This window comes from Pan troglodytes, chromosome 11, assembly GCF_028858775.2.
Source record: "Pan troglodytes isolate AG18354 chromosome 11, NHGRI_mPanTro3-v2.0_pri, whole genome shotgun sequence".
Taxonomy (NCBI): domain Eukaryota; kingdom Metazoa; phylum Chordata; class Mammalia; order Primates; family Hominidae; genus Pan; species Pan troglodytes.
Window position 1 is genome coordinate 87,114,230 of NC_072409.2, and position 19,749 is coordinate 87,133,978.

Below are 19,749 nucleotides of genomic sequence, written 5' to 3' on the forward strand. Positions count from 1 at the left end.
AAATGACTTTTGAAGGTTTTTTTCTCTCTAGTTTTATGGTTCTGTGATTTTATGAGTAAAGGCATAAAATTATGATGATTTTGAAGTTAGAGGTTAAAGGCAATATTGCATTATAAATTGAGAGGAAATCAACACATCATTGACTATATTGTGACACTCCCCTCAAGTAAAAGACATCTTGGTGCAAAACTTATTATTCATCTCCAAATAAGGTAGGTTTTATGAAGTAACAGAAGATAAAATAAGGTAGAAATTATTAAGCATCTACTATGAACCAAGCATTTTCAAAACCATAGGAGATAAATACTAGTATTCATATTTTATATTTAAGAAGGTAAGGCTCCAACATATAAAGTTCACCCAGTTAATGCATCAGAACTGGGATTTGAACCAACGTCTCTCATTCTTTCATGCTTATTTCACTCCTTATTTAGTGTTTTCAGTAGATTGCTCCTTCTACTTGTCATCTTATGTGCTGCAAAGATAAAACCCTCAGAGGTTTGAAGATGCAAATGTAAGCATCATTTGGTTACACTATAGTATAGCTGACAGTGTTCCTAAGCTTAATATTTTTATATATTATATAAAATATATAGTTCATTTTCTTATTTTCTATATTTTAATGCTGAATATATTGTCATATGACTAAGGTAGTAACACAGAGTATATGAAGTAAAATGTTGAAATCTCCTTTCTACTGCCACCATTGCTTTCCCTCCCACTTTCCATTCCTATTTCCTAAAAATAAACATTTTAAAGAAGTTGGTATGTGTGTTCTAGAGTGTTTTGTATATGCATATATATTTTCAATGAGCTTATATTATGAATATTGTTCTATTGTTTAATTTCATTTTCAATTAGCAGATTATTATGGCCACATTTTCATATAGATTTGCTATGTTTTAAAGTATTTATATATTATTTAAATATAATTTAGGCTTACCTCATTATTATATACCTTTAGTATCTACATAGCAATATTGAATTATAATTTATTTAACAATTTCCTTATTTATAAATATTTAAATTGGTTCCCACTTTTAATTCATTAAAAGTTGCCACAATCATCATCTGTCAATATATTTTACTCAAATGTAAACATTTCTGTAGATGTCTAGAAGGAGAATTTTTAGATAAAATTGTGTGTTCATTTTGAAATTTTGACATTTCCTACTATGTAGTATAAAAAAACATGGCAACTTACACTATTATTAATGAAACAAAATTTCTATTTTCTGTCGCCTTTGGCTGATACATGTTTTAATTATTGCCAATCTGATGGAATAAATATCTTGATGCTGTTTTCATTTGCTTTTTTAAAATACAAATTAAGTGAAGCATTTTCCCATACTTGTTGATATTTCTTTAGTACGATTTAAAAGTTCAAATAATTAGTTCACTTTTCTATGGTTTTATGTCCTTTTTTGTTGCTTCTTTTTATGCTTTTACTCATGATTGCTATAGACACCAAGTACGGTATATAAGCTGCAAATATTTTCTCCACATCAGGTATTTTTCTGTTCCAGATGACTAAGGCACAGTTTATGACCTCAGAAGGTCAAAGAATTGGAAGACAGATAAACGTATAAACCAATACACATGAATAGAAAATACTATAGTAGCAGTAGGAACATTGGTCTGTGGGGTCCTGATAGAAGCTATAACCTCTGTATGGGGAATCAGAGAATGTTTCACAGTGGACGTTATATTGGAGCTGTGTCTAAGATTGAACAAGAATTTTCTAGGAGGAGAAATGCAAGAAGTACATAAAGGCATTTTATGTTCAAAATCATGAAGTTATATGTTTAGGTTAGAGTGGGAAGTACAGGTGGACTGGAAGATGACACACATGGGGTGGAATGGAAAAAAATAATGTTGTGCAGTTCAATTGTTGTCAGATCGTAATAAACTTTGTGGATTTTATGAAAAAGCAATGCCTCGAAAATGAGGTATTTAAGCAGAGGATTACAAATATCAGGTTTGGTTTAGAGAAAATGAGTAAAAATTGTGTACCATTTCAATGAACTGGCCATGTGTCTACAATTGGGAAAATAAAGTAACAAATCCTTTAAAGAGTGAAGGAGGGACTCAATATAAATGTGTGTTATGGGGTTTTTTTTTTCTGATTCTGAAGTGTTTTTAGCTTTACTGTTAATACTTTTATTTATCAGGTATAATAACGTTGGCTTTGAACATTGACTGATGTGTCCTTTCCTTTAAAGACATTTTTATGTAAGGGGAGGGAAGAATCGAAAGGCTGGGTAGGGTGTAAAACGAGCCCATAGAGTTCTGAATCTTGGTGGGAAATTGGGAAAAGGGTGCTATGTTTATTATTTGTAGTAGGTGCAACAGTGGGAGTTGCAGTGTTGAAGGAGACATTGTTGTCCAAAATCACCTATTGATTTTTGACCTATTGATCACCTATTGATTTTGGACCTATTGATCACCTCTTGATCTGTGGGCTCCTTGAAGACAGGGACTAGCCATTTCTCATGCATCTTGTGTCTTCTTCCTCAGGCTCTGTCTACCACACAGTTCAAACCACTGGACTTTTAGCTAATTTTCATCTTTTTTCTTCCTGCTTGCTATTTCTCTGTCATACATAATTTAACATGTAGTTCCTAATTCAGACACATTGTCTCTTGAATTTCGCAAGTACTGTTTTCTTTATCTGGAATAGCCTTCTTTCTGTGACCCCTCCCCCCACTCCTTGTTCATCCTCTGGTCACCTGGTCAAATACTTTTAAACCCTCTATAGAAGTCAGGCTTCGTCTCTTTTGAAAAGACCTTTCTTATTGTCTAATTCTGATTAGCCACTTCTTCTGCAGGATCCTACACTTGTCCATCATTACAGTTATGGCTGTACTGGAAATATTTGCAGATTTGTCAGTTTACCTGATGACTCTGAGCTCCCTGAAGGATGGAACATTAAGTATTCCCTTTGATTCTTCAATGTCTAGCCTAGTTTTTCCCTCATAGTAGGGGCTCAAAACATCTTTGATGAATGGATAATTAGATGTTTATCAAATTTAAACTAAATTTGAATTCAGTGTTCTAACTATGCCTGATCTTTGGCAGTGATAAATATGTATTTAAGAAGTATATCATTTATCTTTATCCCATATTTAACAAATAGTCCTGAGCTAAAAGCAGGCCTGGAAATTTGTTATATTATCAAATCAGCGAGATATAAATTCCATCAAATATATCAGTAAATGATAATTGTGTATATAGTCACTCAAATATTGCAAATGTTGTGAGTTGGGGGCTTAAATAATATATTCCACTACTTTCTATCTTCATCTGCAAAACCACAGTGCTAAGCTTAATTTTCAGTTGCAAAATTTAATCTTTGAGGTTTGGAACAAACTCAACCCACAGGAACCAAATTATGTTTGCAGTTACTCAGCTGAACTGCTGTTCCAAATATAAGATTTTCATTAATGAGAGAAATAATAAGCACGAAAGTTTACATGTTTTTAAAATGCTTATTTGTTTTCTGTTCTCTCATTCCCTTTCCAAAGGGGCACTCATTTATTATCTTCAAATAACTAAAGAATTAAATTTACCTACAAAACACTGGACTATTATGTGGACAGATTTGAAGTAGGATGAGTTATCTCTCAGATGACAGAAAATTACCCATGATGCCACTTTTGAAAGGCGTCAATCTTGAAGCAGGGAGAACAAAAGAGAAAACATACACACATAACCACACGCATGCAGACACACACACATGCTCACTCACTCACTCACTATTCTATGTAGTCTATGAGTAAATGTAGAGGTCCACTTTATAAACTGGATCTCTAGATATTACTGCTTAGACAAATGATCTTTGACAGTGAACTAAACCCTTCAATGACTGAAAAATACTTCCTGGAGTATAAAATCAAATGTCATCAATGAGGACTTACTCACAGAAAGGCATATTCAGCTGAAGGCAAATAAGTCATAGTGTACTTCTGAAGGCAAGAGACTTTATTAAGTGTAAGCAAAGTTAACGACACACACTAGGTTAACAACATTCTTCCAAGCCTCTAGGGATCACCTATAATGAGTAAGAAAGGAAAGATTTGTAATTGAGATATTATCTATTTTTGTATAAATGGATATTTTACATAAAATCCTGAAAACTTTGTCTTAAGTAAACTGGATGCTTTTACAAAATGTTTAAGTATTATTAATATGTTTTATTATTTTTGGGTAAAAGAATTGTTTCATTGTAGGGCAAATGTATATTTGATTTTGTGTAAAATTTATAATTCAAACTTTATGTTTTTACCTAATTTTCTTTTCTCTGTATATTTCACAAACACTATAGGTAATGTTGCATACTGGGACGTTATGGGGCAAAGACAAAACATGAGCTTTTAGACAAATCTAGCTCTGTTATTTAAACATTTGTTTAACCTTGGACAGATTACACTTTTTTTTGTGCCTCAACTGCCACGTGTTGAAGGCAGGGATTATGTGTTGTCTGTTGTCAGAAATCAGAAATAAATGAAGTCATACACATGCTTTATGGGTGCTTGATAATGAAAGTTTTTCTTTTTAAAAAATAGTTAAAATTCCAATAACTTTGTGATTCTCTGTAATTTATGGCAAATGTTTACATTGGTGCAGTAGGGGTAAGAGTTTGTCTTCTTTTTTTTTTTTTTTCTTTACTTGAAAGACATAGAGCCTGCCACATATTTAGCTCAGCTATGGCTAGCACTTGCTTATTATTGTTAGCAATCACTTGCTTTTATACCCTGACTTGCATTGTTTATTTTCAATATTTCAGGGCAAAAGAGAGATTTTATGAGAAAAGGGAGAAAAAAATAACCAGTAGGAGGATTGTATTTACTGTATATGCATTTTTCATTTCCTGTTCTATTTTTATTTTGTATTATTTTACTTGCTATATTATTTTCATTCTTTTTAGCTTTCATCACCAGGAAAGGATGCAGGCTTCCTTCTGAGCTTGCCTTCCCACTCAGTTTACCAGCAGCATTTGTCATATTAGTGGTGTGATTTAGCCCTTAACTGCAGATTCCTCTGTCAGTTCTGCAGCTGTTTTACTTCCTGTCACCAGCAGTAGTTATTTTAAATAGAGCTGATATTATGGCCTGTATTTTGATATTATCTCTACCTTATTTGTTTTATTTCAGTTTTCTTGCTTGTGTGGGTTGAAAAATGTAAGATACAAGATTCTAAGAAATAAGGATGAATCTAGAAAATAAACTATAGTACAGAATAAATTTCTGTTTATACTTTTGAATCAGAACTAAGTTACTCACTTTAAGACCCCACCAACGACGTCTGTCCTCTAATAAACCTGATGCCTAGTTGGAGCCCAGTTAAAAAGAATTCTCCATTAGCTGGAATTTACCCTCCGGTGATAGAAGAGTAAGAGAATAAAGTTAATTATATGAATTCATGCTCACATTAGTGATTTTCACCCTAACAGCGCTCAGAATTTTTTGGCAAAAGCAAAAATATCAATCTACTTCATATCCTGTAACTGCATGCAATGTGCCATATTGTGTAGCACTTAAGTCTAATTCACACCACCCTTCTTCTCTGCCCTGGGTGCCCTGGGTGTTGGCCTTCCTCCTCTCTGCAGCCTTAGAACTTGGAAAATACTCCTTTCATGGCATTGATTATAGGGTTTATGCTATAGTTCCTAATTGCAGATTCAGAATCACTTTGTATGCCCCGTGGTACTCTGAATTCCTTTGGGGTTAGGGACCTTATTTTTCAAATCACAAGCATAGATGGAATAACTGATGCATGGTTATTAACAGAGATGTTGACCACAAGTACAAAGTGACACAGGGGTTCTGGATAACCTTAAAAAAATACAATAAAGCATTCAATATGGTAATTCATTTTAAAATAACTGCCTATTTTTGAAGTTAAATAGTGCAAGAGTTTGAAAAAATGGGTTTTCTAATAATCAGTGCACCGGAAAATTAGTTCAACCAGAACATTTCATTCTCAGTGCATATCATTTATCTACTTATATAAAATAGAGAGCATATTTGACAGAAAATGTGGGAAAATTTTCTAAATTAGCTGAATGCTGTCTAAAGAGGGACTTGCATGAAGTTTTCTTGCATTCAGATTCACAAACCAAGCAAAGCCAAGTACCCAACTAACATAGAGTGCTACATATGGAGAGCATATTTGTCTTGTTTAGTGAAAGAATAGCAACAAGAGGTATAAAATATTATAAAAACACACCCTGGATTATTTCACTATTATTATTGGATCAACTTAATTTTACATTTGGATTGGAATGGTTATTCAAAGAGCCACTTAAGATCTCTTTAAGTTGAGGTGATTGTTTTTTGTTTCTTTGTTTTGTTTTGTTTTTTGAGACAGAGCCTCTCCCTGTCACCCAGGCTGGAGCGCAGTGGCACGATCTTGGCTCACTGCAACCTCTGCCTCCCGGGTTAAAGACATTCTCCTGTCTCATCCTCCCGAGTAGCTGGGACTACAGGCGCAAGCCACTATGCCCGGCCAATTTCTTGTATTTTTCTAGTAGAGACGGTGTTTCTCCGTGTTAGCCAGGATGCTCTCGATCTCCTGACCTCATGATCCTCCCGCCTCGGCCTCTCAAAGTGCTTGGATTACAGACGTGAACCACCACACCCGGCCAGGGTGATTTGTTTTTAAACCCATGTCAAACTCTAAATGTATTCCACCCAACCAGTATGCCTGAATTTCACTGGGGAATCTGGCCTGATTCTTCAAGAGGTTTTGCCTGGGCCAGTTTGGGATTGAGTGTGACACTTCATGAAGAGCTGGAGGACCTTCGTATAACTGGTCCTTTACTCTGCCCATATTTCAGACAGGTTGCCTCATTACTCTGGAGTTCTCTTACTTCAAATTTTTCTGTCCCTGCTGCCTCTCATCTGGTGATGCTCACTTGTGTTCACCTACTCTAACTGTAGCAGCAGTTTTCCTTTTCAGCTATAGTATACCAAAAAATAAAATAAAAATCACGTTATTTCTTTGGATAGGCCGTGGTATATGTGTTCTCTTCTGCTTAGAACACTTACCCCACCCTTCTCATTGCTAATTCCTGCTACTCTTTCAGTTCTCTTATATATGGTATTCCCTTAGAGAAGACATCTGTAATCAACGCTCTTAGCACTGAATTAAGTGGCCTCTCCATGTCTCCATTAGCCCTATATGGAAACTTTTCATAACACCTATTACTCCTTTTTTCAAATTCTTGTTTTCTCCTTTGTATTCCTTGAAACCTGGAGTTTTTATATCCCCAGCATCTAACCAAGACTATGCCTGGCACATGATAAGCGCAAAACAAATATTTTTTTTTCATACATACATATTTTTTACAAATTTTTTATTTAAAGATTTTTAATTATTCAGATACTTAGCAAGTTTGGCTTGGTTGTTATATGTGTGGTTGGTGGAGGTGAGTAGGATATTCCTGAGCAGTGACCTACACTGACAGTGGTGAACTGCCTAGGACTCTATGTTCATGAGCTTCTATAAAACAAACTTTTAATTAATGTTGACATTTGATGGTTACTTTGAAAAATGTTGAAATTTTCAAAAGCATGAATTACTTGATTGATATTATGCTTGCTAGGCTGGGAAGATTTATAGATTCTTTTCATTAATTATAAATGAAACCTTTCTTTTTGCTCTTTAGATAAAAGTTATTGGGACAAACATAGGTAAAAGGTGGGATTCTGGTTATTTTGCAAAAGAGAGTAACTTTATTGTTTGTTTTTCATTTTTTATTGGTGTGGTTTTCTTTCAGAGTTGAATCTAATATGTATAATATAGAATTTAGTTTTATAAACATTCTTGGACTTCAGCAGTCACATGAAAAAATACTTACTTGGACAAATATCAGAGGAAAAACACTCAGGTTAAACTCATTTAATGATTGCTTTTGAACTTTTATTTTAAGTTCAGGGGTTCAAGGGCAGATTTGTAACATTGGTAAGCTTGTGTCATAGGATATGAGATTATATGAGTATAAAGTGGGAAGCTAAGTAACTGAGGATATCTTTAGAACAAATTATCCCAGCAACACTTATATACTGTGATATCGATGTGAGAATTACATATAGTTTTATTATTTATTCTACTCCCTACTCCTGACATCTGTATTAATAACCATGCCCTTTTATTTTGATGAGCAGAACCCTGTTTTTTCATCCTGCATAATGTCATGCTAGTTATTGTATTAGGAATTCTTTTAAATGAAATTTACTGGTATATAATATAGAAAGCATGCATTTATTTTTAAGTTTTATTTACTTAAAATAAATGTTCAGTGTTTCTTGTGTGTTTCAGCTAAAAGAGGGTGGTGCAAAACTGAGCATATTCTTCAATTGATTGTGAACTAGATGGAAATACTTCCTCAACTTTTGGTGGCCAAAGGGTACTGTTTTTGTTGGTTCATAGGTACCAGGCTTTACACAAACTGTGAAGTGCTGTGGATTTCTTTGTGAATCACCATATCTAAGCTAATGTGGTGGTGGTTTACAAAGTAATTCATAGTGCTTCACAGGTGCTTCTGCAGTTGATCTACACCATGAAGCCTAAGATTCCTTTACTGAGCCATTGAGAACAAGCCACTTTGTATTACAAGACACACAAAGTCAAGAGATCCCTGGTAAATATACTCTAGAATCCTTCTATTTGGTGCTTAGTGTTAACAGTGATCAAACCTGTGTCAAACACACCAGAAATTATGGTTACTTTACCTAAATATACATGTTTTACATAGTTGCTGTCTCTGTCTCTACTGTTCTTTTTTTGAAAAGTAATTTGTAATATTTCTTGGTTAAAAAAACATGATACATCAGAAACATTAATTGAATCAGCCCCTTAAATCCTAAGCATACCATTTTTAAGTTTAAATATTATATTTTATTTGGATTATTATGCCCAATTAATATATTAATTAAATAGTTTGGTAAATGATCAGGGGCTTGAAGACATCATTGTTATGCAGTACTTTTGTAAAAAGCAACATTTTATTTTAACAAGAAAAACATTGGTGTGGGCAAAAAAATCACCTTAACATACCAAATTGTACATTTTGATGGCATATATTAAAATTAGGTATTCACTGGACATTCATTTTCATTTACTCTTCTGGAAACAGTATCTATAGTCCTATTCTATGATAGAAAAGATTGTGTAACCTTTACAAGGTCACAAAAGCCTAATTGTTGACTAGTAATTGCTTATTAAAATAAATGGAACTTTGTGGTCATTTCTGTCATCAGGATTACCAAGATTGGATTATCCCTGACCATAAATCAAACAATTGATGATTAACTATTTTAATAACTGATTAAGCTTTCAAATAGTCATTTTGGTTTTACCGTTTTTTATTTATTTACAAGGCTAGAGCGTAGGTCTTATTTAAGTTCAATGGTATGACCATAAGACTGTCAGAACTATGAAAACTTCTGACCTTTAATTTCTTAAGTGACACATCTGGACACCTAAGTGACAGTGGTACAGGCTTCTGAAATTACTATTGCATCATCATTGAATATATCTATTGTATTCATTATGACTTTATTTTGTCCTGTTATGTTTCATTCCTTAGAAGTGGATTATGCATATGCTCTATAAGGTTGGGTGACTTTAAATAAATTAGCATACTAATTTTTAAGCCCTTCTGTTAGATAAAATAAAATCAATATATTATTTTTCAACATATAAATGACCAAAAGAATGAATCAATATGTATACTTTTAACCTTAAAATATATGTGTATAAATATGATTGGAAATGCTTTACCTAAGAAATATCTTGCTACTCTAACTTAATTTGAAATATGATACAAACATGTTATTCTTATTTCCTAGCCTTTAATTCTTCAGTAGTTATTATTACCATTCCTTGTCTGATACATATGTAACCTTATTTTTCATAGGACTGTATGTTCATAAGCAAAATCCACAGAGCTCTGGGATTTCCTGTGCTTTTGTTGGGTGCTACTTTGCTGATGTGTGAGGACAGGTGGGAAAAGAGTCTGAGAAGACAGGTTTCTGAAATTAATTTGTCCTAGAGCTCTTTGATTTTTCTGTTTTATGAAAGGGGGCACCTGTAAAATTTCCTTTGAGCTGAAGCTTATGTTTTTAATGATAATATGTAGAACTGCTGATATATGAATTTAGAAGGAAGTCACAATATTTTTTCTTAAGATAATTTTTAGTTTACGGGAGATATAATGGGATGTGCTAATGGACTAATAAGCATATCTCATAATCATGTACCTATATCCTTGTATCCTAATTTTAATCCCAACTTCTTTATATTTATTTCACTACAGCTTTTTTTATTTTTAAGATAAATACAGTTTTACAAACAATGAATTAATTTTTAGTGTAGGTTTTGTGTTTTTTGGTAAGAGACAAAAAACATATGTTGCCCTGGCTGGGGTGCAGTGGTGCAATCATAGCTCACTTCAGCCTTGATTTCCTGGGTTCAAGCAATCATCCCACTTCAGTCTCCTGAGTAGCTGGGACTACAGTGCCTGCCACCATGCCCAGCTAATTTATTTTATTTTGTTTTATTTTATTTTATTTTATTTTTGTAGCAACACAATCTCACTAGATACTCATGCTGGAGTGCAGTTATGAGTAGAACATGTGTTCAAAGTGAACCTGAGGTCTCCTGTTATGGACAAGGTAATATCAAGCTCCCCTAATTTCTGTGAGAACTATATGAGAATAGATATGTGTAAATGAATGTTATCTGTGAGAATTTTCTAGAGAACAGAACCAACAAGATTTTTGTGTATATATATATTAAATATCTATATATATTAATAATATATATTATATAGTATATTATATAAAAATATATAATATATAATATATTTATATTATATATTATATATATAATATATTTAATATATAAATATATTATAAAATATATTTATATATTATATAATATATATTATATAAATATATTTTATATATTTATATAATATATATTATATATTTATATATTAATAATATATATTATATATTTATATATTATATATTATATATTTATATATTAATAATGCATATTATACATTTATATATTAATAATATATTATATAATATATTTATATTATATATTAATAAATATAATATATTATAGATTTATATATTAATAATATATAATATATATTATATATATTATTTTTTACCTTTTTTATTTATTTATAAGGCTAGAGCTTAAGTCTTATTTAACTTCAATGCTATGACCACAAGACTGTCAGAACTCTGAAAACTTCTGACCTTTAGTTTCTTAAGTGACACATTTGTACAACTAAGTGACAGTGATACAGACTTCGGAAATTGCTTTTGCATCATCATTGACTATATCTATTGTATTCATTTTGACTGCATTTTGTCCTGTTATGTTTCATTCTTTAGAAGTGGATTATGCATATATATATGAAAGATATATATGACTGTACATGAAAGATTATATATATGCATCTTTATATATAGAGAGAGAAATAAAGACTATCTATCTATCTATCTATCTATCTATCCATCTATCTATCTTTCTTCTATCTATAGAGAGAGGGATTTATCATAAGTAATTGGCTCACATAATTGTGGAAGCATGGCAAGTCCAAAATCTGATGAGATGGGGCAGCTGTCTGGAGGCTCAGGGCAGATTTGCAGTTCAAGTCCAAGTGCAATCTAATCTTCTGGCAAAATTATTTCAAGCATGGGGAAGGTCAGTCTTTGTCTATTAAGGATTTCAACTTATAGGTGAGGCCTACCCACATTATAGAGGGAAATCTGTTTTATTTCAAAGGGTACCAATTTTGATGTTATTCTCTTCCAAAAATCACCTTCACAAAAACATCTAGCATAATGTCTGACCAAATATCTGGGCACTATGGTGCAGTCACGTTGACAAATAAAATTAATCATCACAGTAAAAATGGTATTTTTCCAATGAAATAAATTTTTGATTTTCAAACAATAAGTTGGTGTTCTTTGTAAGATTTTCTTAATTATTTTCCACATATTTCTATGGGTATGTGAAATTTAAAATATTTATATTTTATTTAATGTATTGGAAGTTCAATTAGTTTATGAATATTTCTTCAGGGAATACTTCTACTAAAACATTATTGACTTAGAAGAACTGTAGAAATAATTGTAACCTAGTCATGTCTTCAATATTTGAGTTTCATTTTTGTGGAGTTTAAATATTTTTAAATAAATGCATCCTTTTAAAATATTTACTATTACATATTTCTCTTTCACTTTTATGGAATTCTCATTTTATATATTATGTTGTGAAATTACAGTTCCTGGTGTACTGCACGTACCAAAATAAATATTTGCTGAATAAGTGAATAAAATTTGAATATTATAATTTTTGAAAATTGATTTGAAGAATGGTAAAATATTCATATTTAAAACATTTTTAACTACTAACATAGTTCCTGATCCTAGCTTTGATTTAAATGAAAAGGTCTCCTAATGCATCTATGATATTCATGGCAAAATTCCAAACAAGTAAAGCAATCATTTTACCTAAAAATTAATGAAGTGACAAAAAATTAGGGAGTCACAATAAGATAAATAGATGTCATATCAAATGTGAGTGAAATACTTAGAATAAGGGAAATATTTTGTATATGAGGAATCTGAGTTTTAAAATGTTCCAGTTCATTTGAATGCATATTTTTAAAAGTACTTCAATTGAATTACTCAGATTCTGAAGATATTAGCTGCATACTAATTAGCAGTTAGTAGAATATCAACCTTTTATTTTCATGTGGGTATACTTAAGTGGTGTAACTGAGCAGCACTGTAATCAGTGTCCTAATTTTGTCTCCTTGAGAGACTGTACTTTTACAGCCTGTTCCCCAAACAATAATTAATGAAGTAAATTAAATCTCTGCAATTTTGCTTTAGAAAATAATATAGCAAACTGTAAGCAGAAAGAATTGGGAAAAGTAAAAAACTTTAAATTCTTGAAAATTACTCTCCTTCAGAAAAACGACTAAGATGTAAAGAGATCTTATTTCCAAGTACTTTACTTGTATCATGACATTTAATTTCTGAGTTGAGTATTATTGCTCCATTTTACAGATAAAGGAATGAAAGTGCCCTAACTTCTAAATCTCTGCTGTATATTATGACGTACGATCTGCCTGCAAAACACTCACTAGTCACATTCATGAGGCTTTGCAACACACAAGGGGAAATTTCAGAGTAATCATAATAAAATCACAAGAGCTACGTTTGGGAAATGTTTACCTTTATTCTCCCTAAAAATCTAAATCATAACCTTCCCATTCAATTCTTTTTTAAAATGCATTATTGCCTGTGAGGAAACTCACTGCTCAGTTTTATCTGGGGTTTATCATGAAATATTTATGTGCTCATTTTGGAAAAGTTTTCTCTAAACAGATATGTCAAGTGGAGGTCTCCTAGGTAGGCAGATGGGTATTTTCATGTGAACTAAATGTGTGACTCTGAGGTAACCATTATCCTGATCGAATGATCTGATCTGATAGTCATCTTTGCAAGCCAGATGAAACCCGCATTTTAGAGCTGCGATGGGGGGACAGAAATGGAGACCTTTGGTGACTAGCAGATAAACAAAGCAGGTATGATATTGGGCTGAAGATGTAAAAGGAAAACAAAAATGAAAATATAGTGGTTATAATGCAGTAAGTTCATTTATCAGACAGTAGAGAAATTAGATCAGTAGTTCTACATTGGGGTCAGGAGCACATATAAAATCTTCCAGGGTGATGGGATTGCATAATTTGAGAAAACTTCCCAAGTGATTCTTAAATGTTCATCTGCCTGACAACCAGTAAACCAGAATCTGTGAAGTCAGAAATCCTAGACACTCTTAGAGAAGAACAAAAGAGATAACCATAAAATCAGTATTAAATAACATAAAGCCAGAGAAGCGAAATCTTTAGGACTCAGATTTTAAAAGCATCATTCTCTTCCTAAAGCAAGGTTACCATGGAAACACCACAGAGGGCAGGTCCTGACAGCCTGAGGGACAAGCTGGAGCTCAGTCCTGAATGTGATACCTGTGTCAAAGAAGATACATTAGAATGTTTGGTAGTGTTTATCCAGTGCTAAGAATCCAGAGACCAAATGGGACAGATATCTAGAACAGGGATGTTGAACGAGCCGCATACAATATCTAAATTTTCTATTTTAAATCAACTTCAATTAATTTAAAACATTAAAAAAATTAAAAGAAATAGGTGAAATTAATTTCAATAATATATTTTATGTAATCCAATGTATCCAAAATATATTTTCAACAATCAGTGTAAAAAATGTTAATATTTTTACATTTAATCAGTGTAAAAAATTTTATATTTTTTTCATGTTAAGTCTTAAGAATTTTATACATATTTTACACTTACAGCATATCTCGGTTTGGACTAACCATATTTCATATGATTTTAAGTTGCCTGTGGCTAATCGCTATGGCATTTAACACTGCAGATCTAGAGGACAAATGCTTATGTGAGTTTAGATCTTTATGTGTCTAGCTCACACCCCTTTGCCAATCTGCCTAAAGTACCTATCAGGTGGTAGTAGTTATGAGCATGGGCTCTCGAATCAGACTGCCTGGAAGGTGGAGTTCTACCACTTAATCCCTGTAGGTGACCTGAGGCTGGTCACGTATCCTCCCTACACCCCAGTTGCCCCAGTATGGAAACATAATATCTATCTCATAAAGCTGTTATGAACAGAAATACGTTCATATAAAAGAAGGGCTAAATTATAAGTAACATGTAATAAAGGCTTAAAACACACAGCTAGTAATTGCTTTTGTTGTTGTAATGTGGCTTTTGAATGTTGGATTCTCTCAAGGCTCAGTTCTAGACTCCTTTGTTTTTTCTATACTTTCTCTAGAAAATTCTATCTGTTCCAAGGGCTTCAATTCTCTTCTCTATAACAATTAACAGACTTTTATCTGGGTCTCAGACTTCTTGTTTCCAAACCCAAATAATCCCTGACAGATCTACTTAGACTGCTCAAAAGTATCTCAAAATCTACATATTTAAACTAGAACTCAGAGTCACTTCCGTTGAATTCTGTACCCTTCCAAATAACAGAAAAAAAGTGATTATGCATTTTCTCTGACAAGAATCAACATCGGTACACAGGTGCAGCCTAAAATTTAGATGTCATCCTTCATCTCCCATCACCAAACGTGATTAGATAATTTTTTCTACGTATCTTAAATCCATCTATATCTTCTCTGTATTTCTACTATCATCAGTTTAGCCAGACTAATATCATTTCCTCCTGGATTACTGCAATCCCCTTCTAAGTGGTCTGTCTTCATCTATTTTATTTAGGTGTCAATCTGATTATTTTATTCTCCTCCTTAAAACGCTTCAGTAATTTCCCATATGTTCAAAAGTTAATGACCAAAATCTTTTATGTGACCTAAAATTTAGTACTGCCTACTTCCAGTCTTTCCCTGGGCTTTAGTCACAGTGATTTACTTTCCATTCATTATCCTTCCTCTAGTCTCAGGACATTTGCAGAAGTTAATTCATCTGTTCATAATTCTCCTTTCTCACTTGTTTCTCTAGTTAAATTTTACCCATTCTTCAGTCTTCAGTTCAGATGTTACTTCTCTGGGGACAGTCCAGATAAGTCCTCTCTGATTTCATCTCATAAAACACATAGAACCACCATAGTTTGTAACATACTTATTTGTGAGGTTATTGGTTAATATTAGTCTCTCCTGCTACACTGTAAGCTTCATGAGAGAGGGAATCATTATTTTGTTATATCACTTTTTATTGTCAGCATGAAATATAGTTCCTGTTATGAAGAGGATGCTCGATACATATTATGAAAAGAAGATCAGGAACAAGAGAATATTAGAGTGGAAGCAAAGCACAAAATCTCTGTGGAAATGAAACCTTTTATAATTACAACAAAAGTGTGTTCTCCCAATATCCTGGCACAGAATTATTCCTATTCATATTACGCTTCCTATTCGTTGAAGCAACTGTAATTTGGCCCACTTTCACCCCCAAAAATGTAGCAGGAATATTGCCACGCTGCTTCACAACCCTTGGTCTAGCTCCAAATAACCATCTTATGAATTCCTGCCTCCCAGTAATCTTGCTTTCATTCTGATCAAGGTCCAAAAGAGAAGGTTTTACCTCTGCGTCTGCCTACATCTCTACTGTCCAGTCCAGCTAGAAAGCCTGAATATTGCCCTAGGCAAGAATAGTCAGGGATGGGAGGGAGGAACTAAACAGATTTGTCCCTAAAGTCTGAGAGCAAACTGGAATTGCCTTAACCGGTCTGGGACCTGGAGACTCAATAGATTGCTTTTGGGACAGATAGTGCCTGGCACAGCTGCAGGCATCTAGGTTAAAATAACCCATTGAATGTTTTACTTTCATGAAAGGATAAAATTTAAAGGAATTGCTTGTGTGTGTGTATGTGTGTGTGTGTATGTCTGGGGCACCTATCTTATATTTTCTTTGGCATGTGTATCAATCATTGACCTTGCATTAGTAAGAGAAAATATTTGAATAGCTAAAATGTATAAAAATGAATAGGATACATGCAATTAATTTATGTATATTATAAAACCTACCTGATCATTAAACATTCATGCAGCTTAAGGGTAAATGTGGGGTGTCTGCATTTTATAAAGACTAAGATCTAGACATATTGATGATAAAAGCAAAATACACCTAAACAGATGGCTTCTAGTTACGAATGCATTACTCTGCTGCCACTTCTTTCATTACAGCAGGTTCCAGCACTGTATTAGGGTAGCTGTTTTTAAAAATCCATTTACCTATATTCTAAATCCTATCCTAAGGACTGCCTTCCACCCTTCCTTTGCATTGCTGCTGTTTGCAATTATCTGCTTCTTATTTACATCCTTGGAGGATCTCAAATAGTCTGCACTAGGGTAATCAGGTATTTTTAAAACCATCTTGCAAAACATGGAATGATAAGGAAGAGCACCCACTAAAGAACCCGTTTATCAATCTCTGAAGGAAATGCATGAGTATATATTTGGTCCCAGGACTTGGTCAGGAGCCTAAAGGTGGGTTTATATCATTCACAACTTCATTGATAGTTATACTTTAAAATAGTATATGTATATTACTTAATATATAGTAATGTTGGCTCTGCATTCATTTTGAAATAACTCAAAGTTCTGTTTGCAATTTAATAATTGACATTCTTTTTTAAGTTTAGGAAGCAATTTTCTATTACTAACTCAAGCATGTGGCTCTGTTAATTGTTTGTGCCAAAGAACATAAGGCTGAATTTGCAAGTTTTGGCAGCTAACAGTTCTTTTTGGTACCTGACAGTATTGAAGTTCTAGAACTGAATATAGCAGTATTTATTTTTGGTTTTAGTCAGAAAAACTGTCACCTGAATTTTGACTGCCCAAAACCAAAGGCACCGTTTCGTATTAAAATAAATAAATAGCCTAAATTACAAGTTAAGAACTTCTACTTAAAGAGGTAACTTTATTCTTATCTATATATTTAAATATTGTGGCTAACGGATACTACCTACCCATTTCCATTAACGCTCATAAAATTATATTGCAACTCTGTGGAGATTCCATTTATCAATCAGTGATTTTCTGTTTTCAATGTATAAGCTCATCTACAAATAGCCCTATCACAAAGACATTAAAGCACAAGCACAATTTTTCTCAAAATACCAGTTTTAATGCTGTACATTCTTTTATATTATCTTATATTTGTCTAAAGATTTCTATAACTTAGCATTCAAGAAGAGGGTATCATAACCCATTGTTTAATGTAGCTGTGGTCTTCTTCAGCATTCAGATTGTGCTTATGTTTTACTAATATTAATAATATGTAACAATTTGAGCATTTTATGAAGAGTTAGCTTAAATCACAGTTTCTCAGCCATGGCACTATTGGCATTTTGGACCTGATGATTCTTTGTTTTCGTGGGTTCTAGGACATTGCAGTACATTTAGCAGCATTCCTGGCCTCCACCCTCTAGTACTAGTAGTACCTCCCCTCAAATTGTGACACCCAAAAATGTCTCCTGTCATTGCCACATGCCACTTCTATGGGGAGAATTTTAATTGACAGCAATTAATTTATATAGATGATTTTATTTAATCTTCATAACTGTCCTATAAGGAAGACATAGATTTTTTTTTCTCTTTTCAAAAGAGGAAATTGTGGCTTAGTTCATATAGGTAGGTGATACAGTTTTGGCTCTATGTCACCTCCCAAATCTCACCTTGAATTATAATCCCCATAATCCCCACATGTCAAGGGCAGGACCAGGTGGAGGTAACTGGATCATAGGGGCGGTTTCCTATATGCTGTTCTCATGACAGTGAGTTCTCACAAGATCTGATCATTATATAAGCATCTGGCATGTCCCCTGCTTGCAATTCTCACTCCTGCCACCTTGTGAAGGACGTGTTTGCTTCCCCTTTCACCACGACTGTAAGTTTCCTTAGGCCTTCCCAGCCATGTGGAACTGTTAGTCAATTAAACTTCCTTCCTTTATAAATTACCCCGTTTGGGGTATTTTCTTTTACCAATGTGAGAATGAACTACTACGTTAGGAGGCAGTGATACCTTGATTTAAACCCCAGATATCTCTGGAGCATGTGTTTCTGATCACCAAACTGCAATGCATTCTAATCCGTATTTGCTGAATTACTTTGTCTTTAATATTTGACAGCTAGTTTCATGTCTTGATAGCATACCATTACATGAACTTTTAATTCACTTTAAGATTCAGTGAGTAATGAGTCTGTGAAATGCATTCAAGTTTGTATGAGTGCAGATAAGACACAATTATGCATATGTGCATGACTAATAAACACCTGGAGTTTCAAAAGGACTTTATAGGTCTTCAGCCTAATCTCCTGGTCCCCAAGAGGAATCCCTCTGCATTATCCAATGCACAAAGAAATGGAAGCCACAATAATGCAAATTTAATTTGAACATCATTTGTAAACAGATTGCCTTCTTAGAGACAAGAAAGCTTTCTGAAATAAACACAGGAATAAAAGCTGGGAGCCACATGGCTCCAGGTCTGCCATTCACCTGCTCAGCAGTCCTTAGCCACTGTTACACCCAGCTTCCCCTCCTTTGAGAAATGTAGACAATAATTTCAGCCCTGGTCACTACACATGTAATTATGCACATACTTAGGCCAGCAGAGAGTGTTTTATATATGAGGAACATTATGATTGTATTATAGGCTTACTGAAATTTTACTTGTTAGGCTGAGAAGGACTGTATCCTTTTGAGATTATTTTTATAGGAAAAGTTAGGCAACTGATAGAAAAATGACATATTGAAATGTATCACTTTTTATAGGAAAAGTTAGACAACTGGTAGAAAAGTGATATATTGAAATAATCCCTTTCTAATGTATCTGGAGGCAGGAGAAGCCATACTATTCTGGAAAAAGCCAGCATCACATTAGCAACATCAGTACATTTCCTTTGGGTCTTAATATCTAAGCTGTTATCTTGAATTTTATTTTTCCAGTGTGGTAATATCATGGCAGTACCAGTAATGTAGTTACTGTCACAGTGCCTTCCCCTGGGCAGTAGCTCTGTATGCATAGAACCGTATTTGTAGGCATATGTATAAATAACCACTCTTAACTGAACCATAAAATTTCTTACCTGTTGAAAAATATATTTTGGTGCCTCTTCTAAACTTCTACCTTGATACTCATTAGTAAGTATTTG

At 33.3% G+C, this 19,749-nt stretch overlaps 1 long non-coding RNA gene and 1 other non-coding gene across 3 annotated transcripts in view; both read left to right on the top strand.

The window, feature by feature from the left end:
- The window catches only part of LOC134807676 (uncharacterized), an 841,508-nt gene that overhangs the window by 342,250 nt on the left and 479,509 nt on the right, over nucleotides 1–19,749 (top strand). The window lies entirely within an intron of this gene.
- Nucleotides 8,456–8,535, top strand: MIR876 (microRNA mir-876). The gene has a single exon (NR_035996.1). It is a non-coding gene; the product is annotated as a microRNA mir-876 (primary transcript).